Raw genomic sequence first — 20582 nt, 5'->3', positions numbered from 1 at the left:
AACTTAACCATACTTTTATTGATTGTTGCTAAACTGAGACTTAATAGGTAAGTTACATCAATATTGTAGTAACTTGTTTCTTCAGTGGTGTTCTTGTTCGTACTTGTTGTTATGATTGTATCTTGAAATGGTCTACATTAATCCAATCACAAGAATCTCAGCTTCCCAACGATACCTAACATAATTACACTTGTGCACTGTAGAGCTGTGTATAAACCAAAGAAAGCAGGTCCTGTTTGTCCTTTTGAGGGGTTTATGGGTCACTTTCATTTAGCGACATCTTTGAGAGGGAATTCAGATTCATAGTCAAATCCTATTTATTGTGTTGTTTTGATCTCGGCCCAATGTATTTATTAAATCAGATGCTTTTTCCACAAATATGCTGATGTGTCACAGCACACTAGCTTTCCATCAGCATATCATTTAAAATCAATGTGCGATGGTCAGACTAATGGGATGTATCAACACCTCACTCAGACGGTAGGGAAATGAGATGGTTAGAGTTTGAAACTGTACTTTGTAGCAGCAAACTATTGCTTTAGTGATGTGTCAGTGTTATTGTTCACCTCCTAATTATTAGCTTTGTCTCGCTGCAGTACCCACTAGCATTATGAAGTTGCAATAGGAATCTCCAGCACAGCAGAATGTGTAACATGTAATGAGGAAAGAGCATACCGTTTTTTTTTCTCACAAAATGGTGATAAAAATGTTTTTAACCAATCCCGTGGTGTATATTTCCCCTGTGAGTCCTGCACTGTGGTAATTCAAGCATGTCTGCTGATCCCTATACATGAATAGCTATTTGTGTGTGTGTCTTCTTGTTTGGCCCAGAGTTCTGATGTTGTCTGAATACTAATGTGACATTTTTTTTTTCTGACTGCGGCAGCTATGAAACTAGCTGAGGACCGCAGGTTTGGTTAGGGGCATGATTATTGCGGGGATGTATAGAAGACCAGGGACAAACACTCAAATACAACAGCCATGCCTTAACACCCAGCAAGATTTAAAATCCAGGAAGGGGGAAGAACAAAAACTAATTAAAATTTGATCAGAGGCCAGTGGAAATTGAGTTTCTTCTTCATTAAAACCACCGGGCAAATAAGAGAGATAATTCAGTTTTGCTTTTTAGACACAAGCTGTCTGCAAATTCATCATGGTTTTTGTTCTGCAGATCTATGAGGTCTCATCAAGTCATCACACAACTTTTGACTGGCTCATGTTTTTAATATTTTTTGCCAGATGTATTTTTGTTCAGAATACACTGTGATTTTCATTAATTATTGAGCCCATCAGTGGCACTGCGGTTTAAACGTGAGAGCTTAATCACGTTCTTCCTCAGGACTAGTGAGGCAACAGCAGTGAATATTGGCTTTTATTTGGAAATTAGTAATTACTGTTATTATGTTATTGTGCAGTCAAAATAATTGTTGTGCAGTCACATTCTGCTGTAAGGCAACTTGTTTTTCCCCTTTCAGTTTATTGGTCCAAATATTATACAGTGCTTGAATTTTCACCAAGTTTCTTTTAACCTTTGCAGTGCACATGCAGACACTCACGCTGACATCATCCACAACATCCAATAAATACCGGTAAACCCACATGGGAATACATTTCAACCTGTCCCCACATCCGTGTGGACAAACCCATTATTTCTGCTTATATATTTCTGAGTTAATATGATTATTTTTCCAGACAGTCTGTTTTTTCTTTTCACTGCCAGCCTTGTGAGGCAGGTAGTGGCAGAGATAATTGTTATCCCTTAGATGTAAAGGCAGCGAGGCCAACAACAAGCAGGGATCCTTATCCTATTGCTGAATTTCAATCCGACTCCAAAAAATGGCATTGGCAGAGGCAGAGACATATTTCTGCCTGCATCTCTCTGTCTGCCTCGGTATATCTCAAGCCTTGTTCTCCACAGATCAGATGATTAGCATCTCTCTCTCCCTTGAATGCCAACCTCAGGCTAATCAGAGCCAGCAGAAGCCTCTTCATGCTGATGCTGCAATGGGATTGGCCTGCTCGCCACACATGTTACCAAGAATGCTCGGTGAAGCACACATCCACAATTTGGACAGGAAAAATGAGGGATTCAAGCTCTGTAATGGGGGTGGGAGGTGGCATTTAGTAAACATATTGTTTTTCTACGAGTGTTCAACAGACAAGCTCCAACAAAATACTTAAAAAATCTGCCTCAATTATTTTCACACATCTCACAAAGTCTATTATTATTCACTAACAATCAAACAGCTTCAGATTTTCTGCTTCAATTGTGGAATAAATGACTAATGAATAATATGGCAACTCATTGTCAATAACATATGCTGATGAACTTCTGGATCCACAGACTCAAATGAAGCATCAGCAGCACCGTGAAAATGAAGCGGCATCACTGGCATCAAGGTGGTGTTAACACTGTCCCATTTATCCAATTCCAACCAACTTGCCTAATTTATGATTTCTTTTTATCCCCTTGATCATGAAAATGCTGCATATCGAGGCGATGTTCTGTTTGATTGCAGCGATTTGGCAAATCGTATACACCAGCCACACACACACACAAACCAAGGTAATACAAAAAAAAACTCTATTATCCCTGGAAATGCAACCTGTACTTAAGATATTTTCCCTGCCTGCTGATAAACGTCACAGCCTCGGAAGAGCACAACAAAGTAGGAAATCGGCAATATAAAACCCAGGCCTGTGGCCACATTTACATACTAAAGGAGGACGGTAATGAGATAGCTACCTGAGATAATTACTACTCAAGGCATCCAGCTCTCATCGCCTACCGCGGGGAACCAGTTTAACTCACTACAATTAAACGGCCACTCATTTGCTCCATTTGAGGCACCATTTATGCCATTTTATGCTCCACTGTGTCTTAAGACAGTGGTGGCTTGAGTAGCGGAATCCTGGGCCAGCACATGTGGAGTGATGCGTGGATATATAAATTAAAAAGTGATACAAATAATAAACATGGGGAAGAAATTATAATGTATGCACCTCTTTTTCAGATATATAGAACAATATGTGTATGCGTACTTGATTTCAACAGTCTTGTATGACTTAGATTTACATGCATCTCACATTTGAACTAGACTCTTGGCTAACTTAAATTAGAAGACATTTACAGCTGATTGTAAAATGTCCCTTCTGTATCATGTGTCCTATAAAACTGCCAGTGAGCACCTTGTCTCACTCGTTCTCTACTCACAACTGTCCTGGCAGGCAGTTTTTGACAAGGATATTATTTTTGTATCCACCTTCCTCCTTTAAGATGTCTCATATGTGTTTCTTGATGCAATGCAGACACAGTACATGCAGGGTGTTGTTATTGTGCCCCTTTATCTCAGTCAGGAGTTTGACTATAGATCATCAGTTCACATAATCAGGCCTTTATCACTCATTAATCACGATAGATGTCGATACAAGGGGGAGAAATAATAGCACCCTGTCTCCCTTCTGATATCACTCCAAAGTTTGTAATACACTTGTCAGTCCACTCGAATGTACTGTGTCAGTCACATTTTGCCTCGCCTACAGGCTTGAAAACACACATTTGGTTCAGGCACCCAAAACCACACAGCTGGAGTTAAGAAGAGATCATGATTTTGGTTAAATGTGACAGTCACAATTTTGATAGGGTTAGGCATAAAATGTACTTGCTTCTCTTTACATAATGCATACGTTAAGTTGTTACTCAACCGATGTTACGTAAGTTGCATACATTAGGTTATGTAACTAACTTACTTAAATTATTGAAACGAAATCCATGCTGACTTTTGCTTTCTCACAGACTCAAACACTGTCCTCTCAGGCAAAAGTCATGTGACTCAAAAAGTGACTCAAAAAAGCTCTCAGTTCTTCTTCTGGTTCTCAGAGCAGGTTTCGATACTGTAGATCATGCCATAATGTTGCATAGGCTCGAAAACTTGGCTGATCTCTCAGGGGTCGTTTTAAAGTGGTTCAAATTGTATCTGTCTGGCAATGAGGTTCTTTGTCGCTGTCGGGGATTGCTCTTCTGAGTAAACTGACACTTTGTAAGGGGTGCCACCAGGGTCAATCTCAGGTCCAGGTCAGGTGTTTTCAATCTTTACATGCTGCCACTCGGTAATGCCATCAGAAAGCACAACATTGAATTCCACAATTATGCTGATGACACACAACTGTATATTTCAGTATCACATGATCATTTTAGCCCAGTGGAAAGTTGATTATGTTGGCTCCACGACATAAACAAATTGATGTCAAACAACTTCCTACAACTGAACTCTGACAAAACGGAAGTTATAATTTTTGGTGCAAAAGCCCATAGAGAAATTTTGGCCAGTCACCTCAACCCCCTAACACTTAACACCAAGGACCAGGTCAAACACCTTTGACTTATCCTGCACTGTGACCTTAGCTTTGAGACTCGCATTAGAAACACAACAAAAATATAATTTTATGCTCGTCTCCCGGGTATACCTTGAATCTTGACAAAAACTTGTGGAGAGTCCGCTTTTTGTCATTGTTGCCCAGTGCTGTGGAACAGCCTGCCTGCGGATCTGAGGGACTCCACTTGTGTGGACATTTTCAAAAGTAAACTTACAACGTATCTTTTTAGCTTGGCTTTTCCTCGAGGTTCTAATGTTGTATTTGTTCATTTCTTGTTTGGGTTTTTATTGTGTTTTATTGTTTTATCTTTACCTTTCTTGTTTTTATTGTATTTTAAGTTGCTTTTATCTTGCTCTGTGAAGCACTTAGGGATGCATTGTTGTATGAAAGGTGCTATATAAATAGATCTGAGTTGAGTTGAATTGGTGCTTCCAATCAGCCACCCCTGACCTCTTTTCTAGGCTGACTTTATCATTCTTTGCACTCTGATCCCTGTCACATGACCACTTTCTTTGACCATACTGTCACATACGTGTACTTTTCAATCGCAGGCGAGGCAAAATGTGACACTGACACAGTATCCTCTACTGGACTGATGGGTGTATTACCCACTTTGCTGTGACACCGGGCTGCTTTTCCATCGTATATGAACCCATAAAAATCAGACTGTATATTCAGTCTGACTGTAGCTTGGCTTAGAAATGCCATTATTAACGCTAATGTTAATAAATCATGACTTGGAAATGTTTATGTTGCAGACGGTGACTCTGTAACTGCTCTGCTGACATTCTGCCATTTTCGGAAGCTGGAGAAAAACCTGACACGGCAATCACTCAAACCTACTGCCATTATATTTCATTCTTGTCCCGTCTCAAACGAATAAATTAAACTGTAATATCTTGACTGCTGAGAAATTGCGTTGGATTGTTATAAATGATGGCGAGTTGATAGGACGTTATCGTTGTGCTTGTATATTCAGCTGAGCAGCGTGAGACTACACACTCGGAATAGGAGATGGAGAGCACTGCTCAATGTACATTGGTGCCAGCGTGTGAAGATTAACGGCGTCCGCTTCCATTAGTCTCAGAGTAATTGTTAAGACAGCGGTGAACAGTCCATAGCTCTAATCCTCAAATCAAAGAGAAGTTGCACAGACCACCAACATTCACATTTGATTTCCTTCACTCAAAAACTGAGACTTAATCTTTCCGTCTTGTTCTGAGATCACAGTGCAGAGGCGATGTACTTTATTTACTAATTAGCTCGGATTTGATCACAGTTCTTGGGATCCTTGTTTCAATCAATGCAAGCTTTGTGGAAGTGAAGTTATTGAATTTACGACAGAGGTGGTGTGCTTTTTTTTTTTATGTGCAGTGGGGCCTGACATAAAGCGCACTGTAAGAAATACTCTGTTGTCTCCTGGGGAAATAAAGGCTATTTTCTACTGGACGCGACGCGTTCCATCTCCGACACAGCTGCCGGAGTGAATTGCCATCATTAAAGTCAATGCTTCATATCCCACTGGCCTGGTCCGTCTCATCAGCATCTCAGAAGCGGCTCGCCGCACTGCTCCGCTAAAGATAGGCAGCGAGTCTATTTCAGATGGAAGCCACTCGGAGACTACGGCAAAGTAGAACAGAGTAGATCGGCCGGGCAGGAAATGTCTCGAGACAACAAAATGAAAGTCTGGGAACATTTTCAAAATAAAACACCCGTGTGCAAACTCCCGCCCGTAAAAAAATATTCACTACATCACCTTCCACACCTGCAGTTTCAATTTGGACAAGGAATCCACTGTCCTCCTGCTACAGTCACAGTATGTGAAATAGTTGCACAATAAATAGGAGGATTCATGTTTTTAATGACTAAAACACAGCAGGGTGTATTAACTTTGTCTGTAGGCTGCAGCACAAAGTAGGACAATAACCACACAATGGACGGAAAATAAACGGTTTAACAACGTTTACCCATAATAGAAGCACAGAAATCCAGGAAACATGAACAAATCAGGAAGGATAATAAAATAGGCACACAGGCGACATGACGGACACATCCTTAGTGTAAAATGCGGGTCAGAGTGAGTTTAGGAGTGTGCATGCAAACAGATCTATGAAGAAAAACTGAAAAACAGAGATTCAAGGTGAAAAGAGAACAATGCATGTGAGGAGGATGACACTTGTTTTTGCATACAGTGTGCACACACACTCTTTTAAAACATAGCTGCAGAATTGTGAAAGCGCAAAGGTTTGGGAGCACCAGAACCAACACAGACACACACAATTTATACTTTCATCTCAACCGAACTTTGCAGGTAATGCCACTGCGTTACAAGTTGCACGAAAACCTGACGTCTCTGTTCATATTTCCTCCCTGGCATGAATTCACACGGTGTCCTTTGCCATTTGTGTCGAGCCCAAGGCTGAACTTCATTACAATGCTCTGCAGGTCCGTTGCAGGTCTATTAAGTTGATTTAACTCAGTGAGAGGGTAGAGAAAGAGCTGGCATGTGAGAACGGGGCCGAGTGATGGGGTTATATTATCGGGAGCAGCAGGAGTGTTTGCTAAGTATCGGACCGGGTCGTTGCTGTGGATGGGTCCCAGTGCCCTGTAGCTCCACAGGTTAGAGGGTGCGTTCATTAACGGCAACAGCTTATTACCAACAGCTGGTGCTGGGTACTGCCCAGGGCCAATCGCATACATTATCACACACTATCACACACGCGCACATCCTTTGCACCTTTAGTCTTACGACGTGAACTGCCTTGATTCTCTAACTTGACTGCATTCATCCCTTTTTTGATGTATATGGAGTTCTCCGTATTTCCTGCTGACAAAATCTGCTTTTGGTGTCTTCTTTTATGGTGGCAAACACTGCATACATCATCTCATGTATTCAACAGGTTTTTTTTTTTTAAGGAAAGGATCCTAACAACTGTTGCTAGGATAAAAGGAGTTATCAAGTCGGAGTGCGGTGTAAGTGGAATTACACATTTTATGATATCCGTTCTCTCAATAAAACTGTAGGAATGAAATTAACTCTTACTTTTGCTCATACTTGGACATGAACCTAATCTTAAATGTAACTGTAAAACCCTGAAGTGCTCTTTTGCAAAGAACAGAATCACTTTTCTCTGCGTACATTTCCCACTCTGACCCTATAAAACTCAATCTTCTTTTATTTTTCATTCGCACACAGATACGTGCACAAACACGCAATCTTGCTTGTATTGCCTCAGGGTCATGACAGTGCGACTGTGGATCTGAGGAGGCGATGACAGACGGAGTCAGCGGCAAACTGTCCACTTCCCAGACTCTAATCGACTGTTTGCACACACCTCTGAACTCTATACAGCAGCACTGTGTGGACAAGATATCACTTTGTGTCTGAGACAGAGGAAGATCACGTCTATTTGCTCTTTAGCTTTATTTAAATGCGGTTTAATTAAGTCCTGTGATAATATTGTGACTTGTTGGTGATGAGTGAAATAAAAGGAGAAGGCATTTAAATTAGTCTGGCAGGGAGTTGTGACAAACAGCTTTTAGGCAAGGTTGAACACTGCATGTTTACAAAGAGCTGCACTCACTTGGTGGAAGTTTGGTCTGGATGCTTACCTGATTCACAACAGTATCACAAATAATTTTGGGTTTTGATGGGTCATGAACATATCCCTACGAGGAGCTGCAATAGCGCCAAACCTGAATAATTAACATTCATGATTTCCATGCTTATTTAAAAGAGATGCTGTAGTAAAATGTAGTACTCACATTGCCATTAATAAATCACACATACTTTACCTGTAAACCCGCATTGGAAGTGATGTTTTAATCATCATTAAATACCACAATATAATCAATAATAGAATAGACGTAAAAGGCTCATATTAAAACATTTACATGCATATGCAGTACATTTAAGTGCTTGACCAAAAAAATAAACACCACAGCAAAAAACAACAACACATATACACTCAAAGGCAAAGAGTAGATCAAGAAAATGTCATAAATTCACCCTCAGGATATTAAAAAAAAAGTGGTTATAGACTCCAAGTAAATGCTCAGTTAAGTGTTATGGACTACAATGCACAGTCAGTACAAAGGGTGATATTGAATGGAACAAACACGGGACTTACACCTTGAAAACTTTTGTCAACATAAATGTATTTCATGTAGCATAAATAAGTTATCTAAATACAATATTTAAGTTATTTGACATATGTTAAGCAAGTTATATATGTAATTTTACTTAAATGATTGATTTAAACCCAAACAATGAATGTTTCTTGGACCCTCACTATGTGCTTTTTGTTGCCTAAAGCTGAGGCACCTTACTTTTCTTGCCTATGCAAAACATGACTCTGACACGGTATGCTGCAGTGGACTGATGGCTGTATTTTCCACTTTGACATGGTACAGTTGCAATTCATTGCCAGTTTGCCATTGACCAGGTTATGGTGATAGTAAATATATAAGTATGTAAAGCAATCGGCGCCGTACTCTGATTCCAGTGTCAATACTCCACGGGTATGTTTGTGTGTGTGTGTTTCATGTGTAACCCTTAAAAAACCCCACAGGGATGGGGATAGGTCATCCATCATTATGACAGACACTGAGCTTCTGGCACATTCAGCTGCTTTACAAACACTCTCTTCCAGTTTCTTTAGCTTGCATAAGCTGTACGGCTGCCATCAGTTTATTTATTGCCCCAGCAGAGATCGAATCTGACTTGTGCTAATGCTAATGTAAAAATCACATTCTGTCCTTTTGCTACTGAACTGACAGAAATGAAGGTCTATTTCTGTCACAGGGGAACAAAGTGGCAGTGAAATGAACACTGATTAGTTTCTTTAGGTGTATCGTTTCAACCATATACTCTGTTATTTATTGAGTAAGTGAAAGTTTGGTGTAAAATGCCAACAAATAAATTATGATGGTACTCCTTTTTTTATTTGCCATCAACACACATCATGCTTAACATACAGATGGGTGACAAATGAAGGGGCAAAAACAATGATTGTGGTGGAGGGTGCTGTCACCATCAGTCCAACATATTTCCATAGGTGTTCAACTGGGTTGAGATTTGATGACTGTAAAGGCCATCGCATTTGCTTCCCATCGTTTTCCTACTCATCAAACCAATCCGTGAACCCACGTGCCCTATGGATGGGAGTATTGCTGTTCTGGAAAGAAACCATACGCATCAGGTTAGAAATGTTTCATCATGATATAAAGGTGATCATTCAAAGCAACTTTGTATTGGTTTGTAGTGACCCTTCACCCTAAGGGAACAATTGGAGCCAAACTCTGCCAGAAAAAAAAAAACTCTGCAGCATAACAGAGCCACTGGATCCCGTCACTGTCGGGGTCAAGCGTCATCAATATTTAAGTCAAAACTAGCTGTTGCTTGTATTAGTCTGTGATTGCTTGTATTCATATTTTCTGATTCATTGTTTTATTCATCATTTAATGATTGATGTCACCACTTCGGATCCCATGTGATCTCCCTCCTCGTTATTACTGCACAGTCTCAACCTGCTAATGTAATTTCCAACTTTGTTGAAATGCAAACTTGGGCATTAATACACCCCATTCTCACCGTGTATCTATTCGCCAAAGCTGCTCTGTGGTTTCCCAGAGCACGGTCAGCAGCAGCCCACAGCCGACCTGATCGATAGGGAACCCGATAGGAGGGATGAGGCCCATGAATCAACCTGTCTGAATATGAACCAGCGCGCACACTCGTGGCAGGACGCATACAGGAGGCATTTAAGCAATGTACATACACAAGTGATACCTGCACCGTAAAGACAAATGATCCATACGTAGACGAGATGCCGACCTCCAGCACGATACACACAGACACGCATAGCTTTTTTTTTTTCCTGATTAAAGTCTAAGTGATCTCTATTTGAGTACCTCCTGTACCTGACTGTTCATGTTTTACGTTTTGTTACTTGTTTTAACGAGTTTTTCCAGCAACTGTTCACGCTTTGGAAATATTGTATATCTTCTGTCATGCTACACAAACTGCATTTTTTTTCTCTAATCTGATAGCTGCAGCTTCCACTGCTCAGAATCCCATTATATACATTATTGCGGTTTGTGTTTGCAGCGAATCTTTTCATTTGGGATGAAAATGGACATGAAACTCAATGATTATCAGAGCATGCCTTTCATAACCAAGATAAATGAATGCGGCCTTGCCATGCAGTGTGTTTGATAACCGGTAAATATGTGCAATCTGTAGAATCCATGTTCTCTCTCTTAGTGTACTGGTGCAGGAACATTGTGTTGATGCTGATTTTTAAGTAACCACTTAGGTATGGTGGAGCCTGGGTGGTTTTTGGGTCAGCTAAAGTTCACTTCCAACCAGATTTCAAGTGTCTCAACAGAAACGGCATATACTTGTGATCACTCCAGGCGTCAGTATGCATTTTTAGGATGTTTTAGATGTTGTTTTTCGACTGCAGTTAAACCAAACTGACAGCTGTGATTCAATTTATAAGTAGCATACAAAGGTTTTGCCGCATACTTTGACTTTCATGTGTGATATTTTAGAAAATGATGTGCCAGTGAATGCTGGGTGGCAATGACAGTTGATGTACTTGATGCAAATTGACAAGGTGGTCTGTCCCATTTTCCTTTCTATATCTCTGATAAGTTGGTAAAGTTGCACTGTGGTAAAAACGTTCTCCACTTTTTTAAATAGTGCACAGCCCATGTCTATTACCTTCGATGATAAGGCACAGTAGGTTTTACGAAATTCTGTATTCCACCGTCTCAGCAGCCAGTTTTTGTTTCATCTCATCTCGTAAACCAGCAGAAAAGAACTCCACAGCCACCATTACAAGGACCAGGAGCCTGTTTGGTAGCAGGACAGAGGCTGCTGCATTGCTGCTCTGTGATTTTATGATGGACTAGCTTGCGTTGATAGGACCCTGGCTCCCAGGCTTGTGGTCTCAACACAGAGTGTGAATGTTTGCTGGATGGATGTTTGGATGTTAGTGGCTGGCACAGGATTTCATCGCCGCCCTTCCCTTCCCCGAGTCTATCAATCTGTATCTCTCACTGGATGGTCCACATTATAACAGGATGTTGTATCTAACCAGTTTTATAGATGAGACAGGCACAGGACATACACATCATTTTCAGGCAAGAAATGTGTCAATATGTCGCTGGTTGTTTCTTTTCTTCTCGGTGCATGAGTCAATTCTTGTTTTGTATTATTATTTACATGACATTGAGGAAAATCACTGCATGCTCTTCCCTGATTCATTAGTAGTCTAAACACTGCTAAGTAATGGTGGCCACTTGCGTCATCACAAACTTGACATAATCGGAACTGCAGGCCCATCTAAAGCTAAACAGAAACACATTTACAATAAAAAACACAAAAAAACATGTTCCATCTTTTCATAGAGTTGAATGGTAATGGTCTGCACTTATGTTGCGCTTTATCACCTTCGCGGCCTCAAAGCATTTTACAGTTTGCGTCCCATTCAACCACTCACACACCAACGTTGGCTGAGCTGCCATGCAAGGTGCTCGCCTGCCATCAGGAGCAACCTGGGGTTCAGTGTTTTGCCCAAGAAAACTTTGACATGTGGGAAGGAAAACCACCAATCTTATGGTTAATGGGCAATCTGCTCTCCCATATGAGCCACGGGCCGCCTGAAGGTGGCTGGTGGGCGATGTGAGATGGGTATTCTAAATAGATTGTGTACCTGTAAGCTTACCCTGACTGCAAGATCTCCCCCAACCCACAGACATATAGTCATCTGTTCATTCCCTCAAATATGACTGACAGGAGTGTTTCCTAAATTAAGGCTCTTGGTTGGGTTTAGGTACAAAAAAACACTAGAATCAGGGAAAGAGAATGGTTTGGGTAAAAATGATGACTTCAGTCATGTTATGCGTTAAAGTTATCCTACTACTTCTTTAAAGTTATGCAACCTCGCGCAGTCTGCTTTTTTATCGAACCATCCACCCAACCTGCCTTCTACCAAGGAGGAACTCGCATTTTATTGACCTAATCTGAACGGCATCATTTTATCCGGGACACCAGGTTGTCAATATTTATACGACCGCTAATGTAATTGTGGGTCATAATAAGCTGCTGACACAAATGAGTGCAGAGTTTCAACCTTAGAAATTGCTGTAAAGGATGACTGAAACACAGATCTTCATGATAGAGCTGGTTTTCAATTGCAAGGCTAAGATGAACAATTATTGGAAATAAATGCTTCTTCAACTCCTTCAGCTCATCCTCCTTAGTCCTGTGGTGTTTCTGTGGAGTAAAGCATCCGGCGAGCCGGTACTTGGAGGTGATAAATGGGGGAACCAGTGGACCTAGAGTTTTATCAGTGCTACCAAGGCCTGCAAACAAAGAGGAACACGGGATTTGCTCTCGGGTAGGACAAAGCCCGACTATGAGGCTAAGGTTGATCTATGGCTGCACAGTCACTATAGGATACATGTTGTATGGGCCTCAGCGAACATTGTTAGAGCAAGAGGGCCAATCGCTGCAAGTGTGTCTGTTTATGGAGAGAGAGAGAGGGCATGTAATTTATGTGTGTGTATGTGTGCACCATCTAAGTGTCCTCGTGCAGTTTGATATGAATCACTCACACAAAATTTTGTGTACTTCATTGAGTGCAGTGTGGGATGAAATACATTCTACTCTGCAGCTGAGATGATTGAGTTTTTACTAGAACTGTGTGTGTCTGTGTGTCTGTGTGTGTGTGTGCGTGCGTGCGTGCGTGCGTTTGTGCGTGCGTGTGTGTGATTGATAGATGTGCTTGTTAAAAAAAGGCATGCGGCTGTGAAACGACCGACCAATTAAATCCAATCTGTTCCAGAGGACAGATGACATCATAAAAAGTGCGTCATCCTGCCACTGCCTACACGATGCCCACACGCACTCAAACACAGATACAGCTCATATGTACTACAATGGTACGACTAGTTTCCACAAAGTGATTTTTGCTCACTGTGCCAAAAATATGTGTGACTTAATCATTATCACTGACTTCTGTCTTCTTACTCCTCTAACTTGAGTGTGTGTGAATGTGGGTATGTCAGCCTATAAGCATTTTAAACAGGCGAACATTTGGAGCTGAGTTTTGTCAGTTTCACAGAGGAAAAGCAAATGCAGTGAAATATTTAGCATGCGCAGCACAGAATTAATTTCAGACATGCAGCAGCCAGTGAAAAAATATTGAATAAGAGTAAAGAAAAACTGTAAACGAAAAACAATCAAATGTATTCAGGCTTCATTTGAATCCGTTATTGTTATGTTATCTTCTCTTGTTGTCTTTACCTTAAAACAGCCCTCCTGTTTCTCAAGCAGTCACATCCTACTCAACTAAATTACAGACAATATATAACAGCCTTCATTATGAAACATGAAACCTGCGATCACAACAAAATCCGTGACAGAAGAGAAATATGGCCTCACCAGCAGACGGTGGTTTAAATGAGAGGTTTGTTACTTCTTGTTCTGTTTCATCATTCCCGTCATCCATTCCATCTCATTTAACTGTAAAGCTCACAATCTGTCGCTGAGAGGTAACTGATGTAGATGAGACAGTTATACAATACTTCCCTTCTCAGCCTCATTGTGTCCCTCCTCCATTTTTTTTTTTTTTTTTTTTTTTCCAAGGCCGGTGTGTCACTGCAGATAAAACAGGCGGCACTTTAAAATATAGATCTCGTGTCAATTTTTCAAAATCTGTCTTTGCAAGACAGTTTTATTTCTCTGCCGATGTAACCTTCTACACTGAAGCATCAAGCTCTGGATAGTGAGGAGAATATTCAATATCCGATCTTTGCCACCTAGTGTGGCTAAACTTTATTTCACAAAGTTTGTTTCAGGTGGAGGAATTTCCACTTTACCAAGCAAGCAAAGCAAAGTCACAGCCAAAAGTTGAAGTCGGTACCTTTACAATCTTCTGCTTTATTCATGTGCCCCTTTTGATGCATTTATAATGATTTACAAGCTGCGTGTTCTCTGATGAATTTCTAACTGACAGAAGGCGAAGCAGAAATTCAATTAGAGTGCAAGTATACGGTTGTCTTTCCTGTCATATATGCAGTGACAGCATTGCCCATCTCCAAAGCAGACACCTGCACACAGAAGCAGCCGCACGTGTTCTTTCATTAGCACCACCCCCTTTGAGGAAGACGATGATACACACATTACATAGAAAACTACAGAAAGCTTTATTTACCTTTTGTCACGTGGGAGAATAAGACGTATGGAGTGCTGTGGATGTTTAAAAAAAAAAAAAAAACAACAGCAGACATGATAATTAAATTAAAATATGTGTGTGGTTAGTAGCCTGCAGAACACCAGCTGCAGCTCAAAGACACTGGCCATGAGGTTTTCTTAGCTTCGCGTGTAAATCCTATGCAGTCGTTCACAGCTCAAGAAATACAACTTTATTTTGGGTGGGGAGGATGAAGTTCTAGTTATTATAAGACATAATCCATGTTTTCAAGGAATTGCTCCAATGACATCTTTATCAGGTTTGTCAGGTTATGCTAGGAATCCGAACAGGTGGTGTGAGTTTGTGTGTGGCGGAGGTGTGCGAGAGTCGGTACAGGAGTCTCGGCCTTGAATACATATCCCCCCCCCCCCCCCCCCCCCCGAAGACCCCATGCAGCACGCAAGAGCTTGAATTAAAGTGGATTTAAGGGAGGCGAGGCTTGGAGGAGAGCGAGGGTTTATAACTCTGATTGCCATGCCCACTACCCATAATAAGACGCATTACAGCGCTGATGTTGTAAGATTACGGTGACTTAAGAGACATGAGCAGCCTTACAGATGAGAAGAGAGGGAGAGAAGAAGAAAGGAACTGGCATGAAGGGAAACGAGTAAGTGGTTTGGGACGGACAGAGGGACGAGCCCGAGACCGAAAGAAGGGAACCAAACGAGCTGGAATTTGGATAGTGGCAGTGGAGGAATGAGGGGCAAAAGGAAGAGAAGCTGGCAGAGGGGACAATAAAACAGACAAAGGAAATATATGCATTCCTGTCATCATACGAGAACAGCAGAGAAGCTCTCAGTTATTAAAACGTTGACAGCTTCTGACAGCGATATAGCTCCATTTTGCTCTGGCCCCGTCTCCGCACTGACTGCAATTCAAAACAGGCTGAGATGTCGTGCAGAACCCTGACAGGTGTTTGTGTCCCGTTATGTTACAATTGACAGGAAATGGGGGAAAAAAAAAAAAATGAAAAAAGTTTGTGTCTTTTGTCAGCAGCCCACTCGTAATTTGGATGTTTTTGATTTTTTTTGATGTGCATTTAGCTGCTGGAAAAAAAAAGTTCAATATATGAATTCATTCATTCTGACCAGCCACAGTGCTTAAATGTTTATATCTAAAAGAAAAATGTTTACCAGACAAAACAAGAAACCACAAATTATATATAGTGATCCTTTGCTCCTGTCATGCAGTTTCCAAAAGCTTAAGAAGTATAAACTCCAGTTTAAAATGGGTTGTAATATGCTGTTGTTTTCAATGGTTGTTATTGTATATTGGTGGATTTGGTTGAAACCACTTTTAACCAAATTAAATATCTCCATTATCCCAGTCATTGTTGTTTCCTGTTGTTTGTTGTTTACTGCAATTAAGATAAAAATGAGCTGCTGAGTATGAATCAAAATCCTTGCAAGTAAAATATAGAAAGGACAGTTTTTTAAATGTATTTTTTGTATGTGTACACGACTGTATTTGTGGTGTCTCTGTGTTGTATTTGTATATATATATATTTTTTGTTTTCTTGTTTTCTACCATGCAACACAGAGACACATTTACATTTGACCTCGACTGTGCATTGTGGCCTTAAGAACGAATTCTCAGCCGAGGACACTGTGTCATCGACAAGCAAGCTTTGATAAATGGGCGAAGGATCACTGTGATTCAGTGGCCTCGGTGACACACAGCCTTTACTGTGTAACGTGGTTTAATGGGCATAAGAGTGGACGACCTTCCTCACGACATACACAACATCTTCATTGTACGGAAGTGTGAGGTGTGGGGTGTGTGTTGTGTGATTAGGAATGTGACTGTTGTTGCCATGTATTTTTGGGTTATATTAAGGGGTTTACAGCTGTGCGGATGTATAGACGCTCATATTTGCACTTATATTGCCTAATTTCCGGTGTCTTTTGTTGGATTTTGTTCTATGGAGACATTGTGACTCGAAGATTCAAGGTAAACCAGCGTCCACACTTTCTGTAGAGTTTACAGAAATGTCAGTTTATTGATGTGCAGTGGATGGAGAGGGAGATGTACAATCAATCTTCACTTGGATGCTTTAATGTCCAAATGCAGAGAATTATAGGAATTTGTAATATTCGCCTGACAGAATGAATCGGTTTGTAATGTAATAACACTTTAATTTAGAGTGGGGTAACAGTCAGGGTGTGAGATATTGTTAGTAAAACAATCGGACATAATGCAGGGGTACTTGTGGAGCTGTTGTCGTGTCTACATAGTTTTTTTTTTTTATGCAAATCTCCAAGAAGGTTTCAATATGATCTAATATTATGAATGAGACCTTAATAGTGCAATTTAACCCAACTGTTTGCCATCACAAGACCTTTGGAGGAGGTAGCAGCTACTTTCTGCAGAATAGAGATTGCAACACCGCCTGCAGCAGGATTCATTGAACTCCGGAGTGGCAGGAGTCCATTGTCAAAATGAAGATGAAAAGAAGTCAAATATTCTACTTTATTTTCACAATGTTGCAGGCGGTAAGTTTGATGTCCCCTATTGTGTTGCGATTAAACTTGTGTGTTGTGCTTCATCTCGTTTGCTTTTTCAGTGAAATGTTGACGCACTATAGACACTATTAGTGTCAGATAGCATCGCCGCTGAAGCTAATCAGGCTACATTGAGCGAGATTTGACAGCTAGCTGCTCCCTACAGTGGCAGGCAGTACTTTCATTATTCACCAGGACAACATGCTCCTCCAGAGTGGGCGGTTTAGCTGTTTTTTATACTACGGCTGCTTGCTGTCTAGCTTTCTTCCTGGAAGCTCATTTACATTATAGCACCAGTTCCATAGAATATACAAAAAGTTAAATGCCGTGTTTGGAAATGGTGATAAAGTTTAGAATGACATTTCTAAAGGACATGAAGGACTGTGCCGTTCTCACAATGTATTTACACAATACTGAATATTTCCTCCTGGAGTTTTTGCCTTAAGAATTATCAGTTTAAGTTTCAAGTAATTGGTCTCAAGGCATACTTGACATAAAGTGCCATAATGTGACTCGTTTGAGTGATTCTTTCCTGCACTGAGCCCAAATATTCCCAGATGGGATTACAGGATTCTCTAAAAGACCAAATCCAAAGTCGACTTACTGGAACTGGCAATGTGACACTTTAATGATGTGAATCAGCTCGAAAACCTAAAAATTAAAGATCTAAAAATGTATATAGAAGATTTCTCATCATAAGTCTGACACTGCCTGAGAGTTTTGTATCCTTGATCAGTCTAGTTTATTCCTCTAGTTTATTCCCATTAACAGTCTCGTCTGCTTCTTCTATTTTCAAATGTTTGAGAAAACAACATATTTTAAATACATTTCTGATGAAAAAATATCTATTTTGTTTTTATGACGCTCAAAAACACAACACTTTACTGTAAACACTCCCCCGCCTCTTGGTTTCTGTGTAATCACCATTCTAAACATGCTGTAATCAGTTTGGCTGGGGAAAAGCTGAGTATAAACCCTCTCCTCTGATTGGGAATAACAACATGTCAATCTCCCAACTGATACCAGGGCCACTTATTAATTCCTTCTTGTATTCCCTTGAAACAGGGTGTATATTGAAGATGCTGGACAAGGGGATTTCCCTATCTGAAATTGAATGTGGACTTTAAATATAATATATTTAATGTTTATATAGACTTTAAATATAGATATACTAAAACGCAAGAAGAAAGAAAATGCAAATATGCAAGTTTTTTTTATTAATTTTTTAAGCGAGCGTTGGACATCAAAAGGATAAAATAATAATGAGTAGGAACAATACAGCGCGACGAGCTGCCGGTTGTAATCTCACTCTTTCACAGAGAGAATCCAACCCTACGATAGTTTTACCTTCGTCTTTATTTATTAACAACACTCTGACAGGAACATCAAAACATAAAACACACATATTACGTACTGTTATATAAAGAAATTTGACAAAGCTCAGACAACCAAAGCGAGAATTACAGTTTTGTATTTTTCTGTTCTTCCCCCCTAACACCACACATGTTTAGAGAGTGCTGTAGATAAGTCGATTCACTCTCACCTTAGAGGTGCTGAGCTCATTGCTATTTCTCAGCAGGCTGTTTCTTTTAGCTGGAGGTCCTTTGGCACTGGAAAATTACATTTGGAAAGTCCTTTGTGTCCTTTTTTGTCCCCAAAGTCAGCTGCAGGAATATTTCATTTTAGTGCATATACCTATCACATGGTATCTGGAAACACACACACATAGTTACCTCGGCTATGCGCACTATATATCTCTGTTTATTTGTTGGACCTATATCAATGCTAAAACCAGCTGAACCTCAAACTCAAATACATTTACACTGTATTTATTTGTAAATATATATATTTTTTATGTGGATTTCCATGTAGTTTTTGTATTCTATAAGTAAAGTAAATAAATCCTGCAGAAATGCAAGTACAATTATGTTGGATTCTGCTGAAAAGGCTGACCTTTGGTAGCTCTGTTCCAAAAAAAATCTTTTTAAACTCTCTTGTTGCTTTGTCCTCCACACACGCACACGCACACGCACACACACACACACACACACACACACACACACACACACACACACACACATGCACGCGCACACACGCGCACACATGGGGTATTCTCAGTCCTATTCCCCTCGGTTGTTCACAGCAAGGCTACCTCAAATGGAGTCTGTCATTGTCGTCCACATAAAACTCCTCTATGTTGATGCAGCATTACAAGTGCTGCGGCTCACTGTCCAAAGGCTTTTAATTGTTTTGGGGAGCAACAGACCTGTTTGTACAGCGGGGCTTACGACAATACCGCTCTGATTGTGGTTTTGGACAAACAATGGTGCTGTGATTTGAGCCACTTGGCCAGTGATTGCTGCCATAGCAGACTTCGTGACTTGCGGCGGGGGACGTCAACACCCTACAGACCAACCACTCCATGCTGAGGTCGGTTGTGGTTGTGTTTGTATATGTAGGTGGGTGGCTGTTTATATTATTCATTCTGTCTGAGTCTCTCTATTTTCCTTTTTCTTTCCAGGAAACGCCTTTGGTACCCCTCTAATTTCTAATCTGCAGAGTCTGAAAATACCAAGTACACAGATATCTATTTGTTTCTCTGCCTGCCTCTATATGTGTAAATTTTACTTTGATTACTGGTGACTAATAACAGTGTTGCTGCTGTACCTTAATAATGGATCACACAGTTTATGATGACATGTTGCTCTGAGAACTAAGTGAAACTTTTGATTTTATACAGAATATAAAGTACATTTTTAAAATAAAGTAATCTCATAACCTGCCACGCTGAATGCTGAGCCCCTAGAATTTGATCAACAACCAAATGAACCCCCCTGCAGTTTCCATTATGCAAAATTTTAATCAGAAAGTTGTAAAATTACATTTGTAACTTTGGAATTAAAATGCCCACTTTGAACACCAATAATGTCTGATTGATTACAGTCTGAAAACCCTGCTTGAATGAAGGCCCAGTCAGCTACTCTAAATGGGGGACCAATCAGCGACCAGAGGGGGTGGTGAAGTGCATGGACGCTGAAGTCAAGCATTTCATTTTTGAAGTATAGTTCCAACAATGCCGGCAGGTGTAAAGCTAAATGATACAAATAGTAGCTGCAATGTAAGCAAATGTTGAGTAATTGAAGCCGGACTCTGCAAAGTCTACAGTGGTCATCTGCTAATGTGTGGTTGCAGTCTGGTTGCATTTGGTGAGGGTCTCTGTTGTTTACAGTTTGGTGAGTTTCGGCACACAACAGCACAGATTGGCTGAAGGTTGCTCCAGAAATTTCTTAATTAACCTGAAGTCTACCATTGGGATGCAACAACTGGAAACAATCGTTAGTGGAATGTAACGAAACAATTTGTATTCCCAAAGTGAATTTTGGTCTGGTAAGACCGGGCCAAAAAGAAGAGCCCAATATTGAAGTCACAGAGAAGGACA

The 20582-nt window shown here is 40.5% G+C and overlaps 1 protein-coding gene across 3 annotated transcripts in view; it reads left to right on the top strand.

The window, feature by feature from the left end:
* The window catches only part of nrxn2b (neurexin 2b), a 658484-nt gene that overhangs the window by 200873 nt on the left and 437029 nt on the right, over nt 1-20582 (top strand). The window lies entirely within an intron of this gene.

Source organism: Embiotoca jacksoni, unplaced genomic scaffold (assembly GCF_022577435.1).
Source record: "Embiotoca jacksoni isolate LCO1_2020_lvr unplaced genomic scaffold, fEmbJac1.0.p SCAF_24, whole genome shotgun sequence".
Taxonomy (NCBI): domain Eukaryota; kingdom Metazoa; phylum Chordata; class Actinopteri; family Embiotocidae; genus Embiotoca; species Embiotoca jacksoni.
The sequence above is the reverse complement of the archived record's forward strand: the minus strand, read 5'-3'. Positions and strand labels throughout refer to the sequence as shown.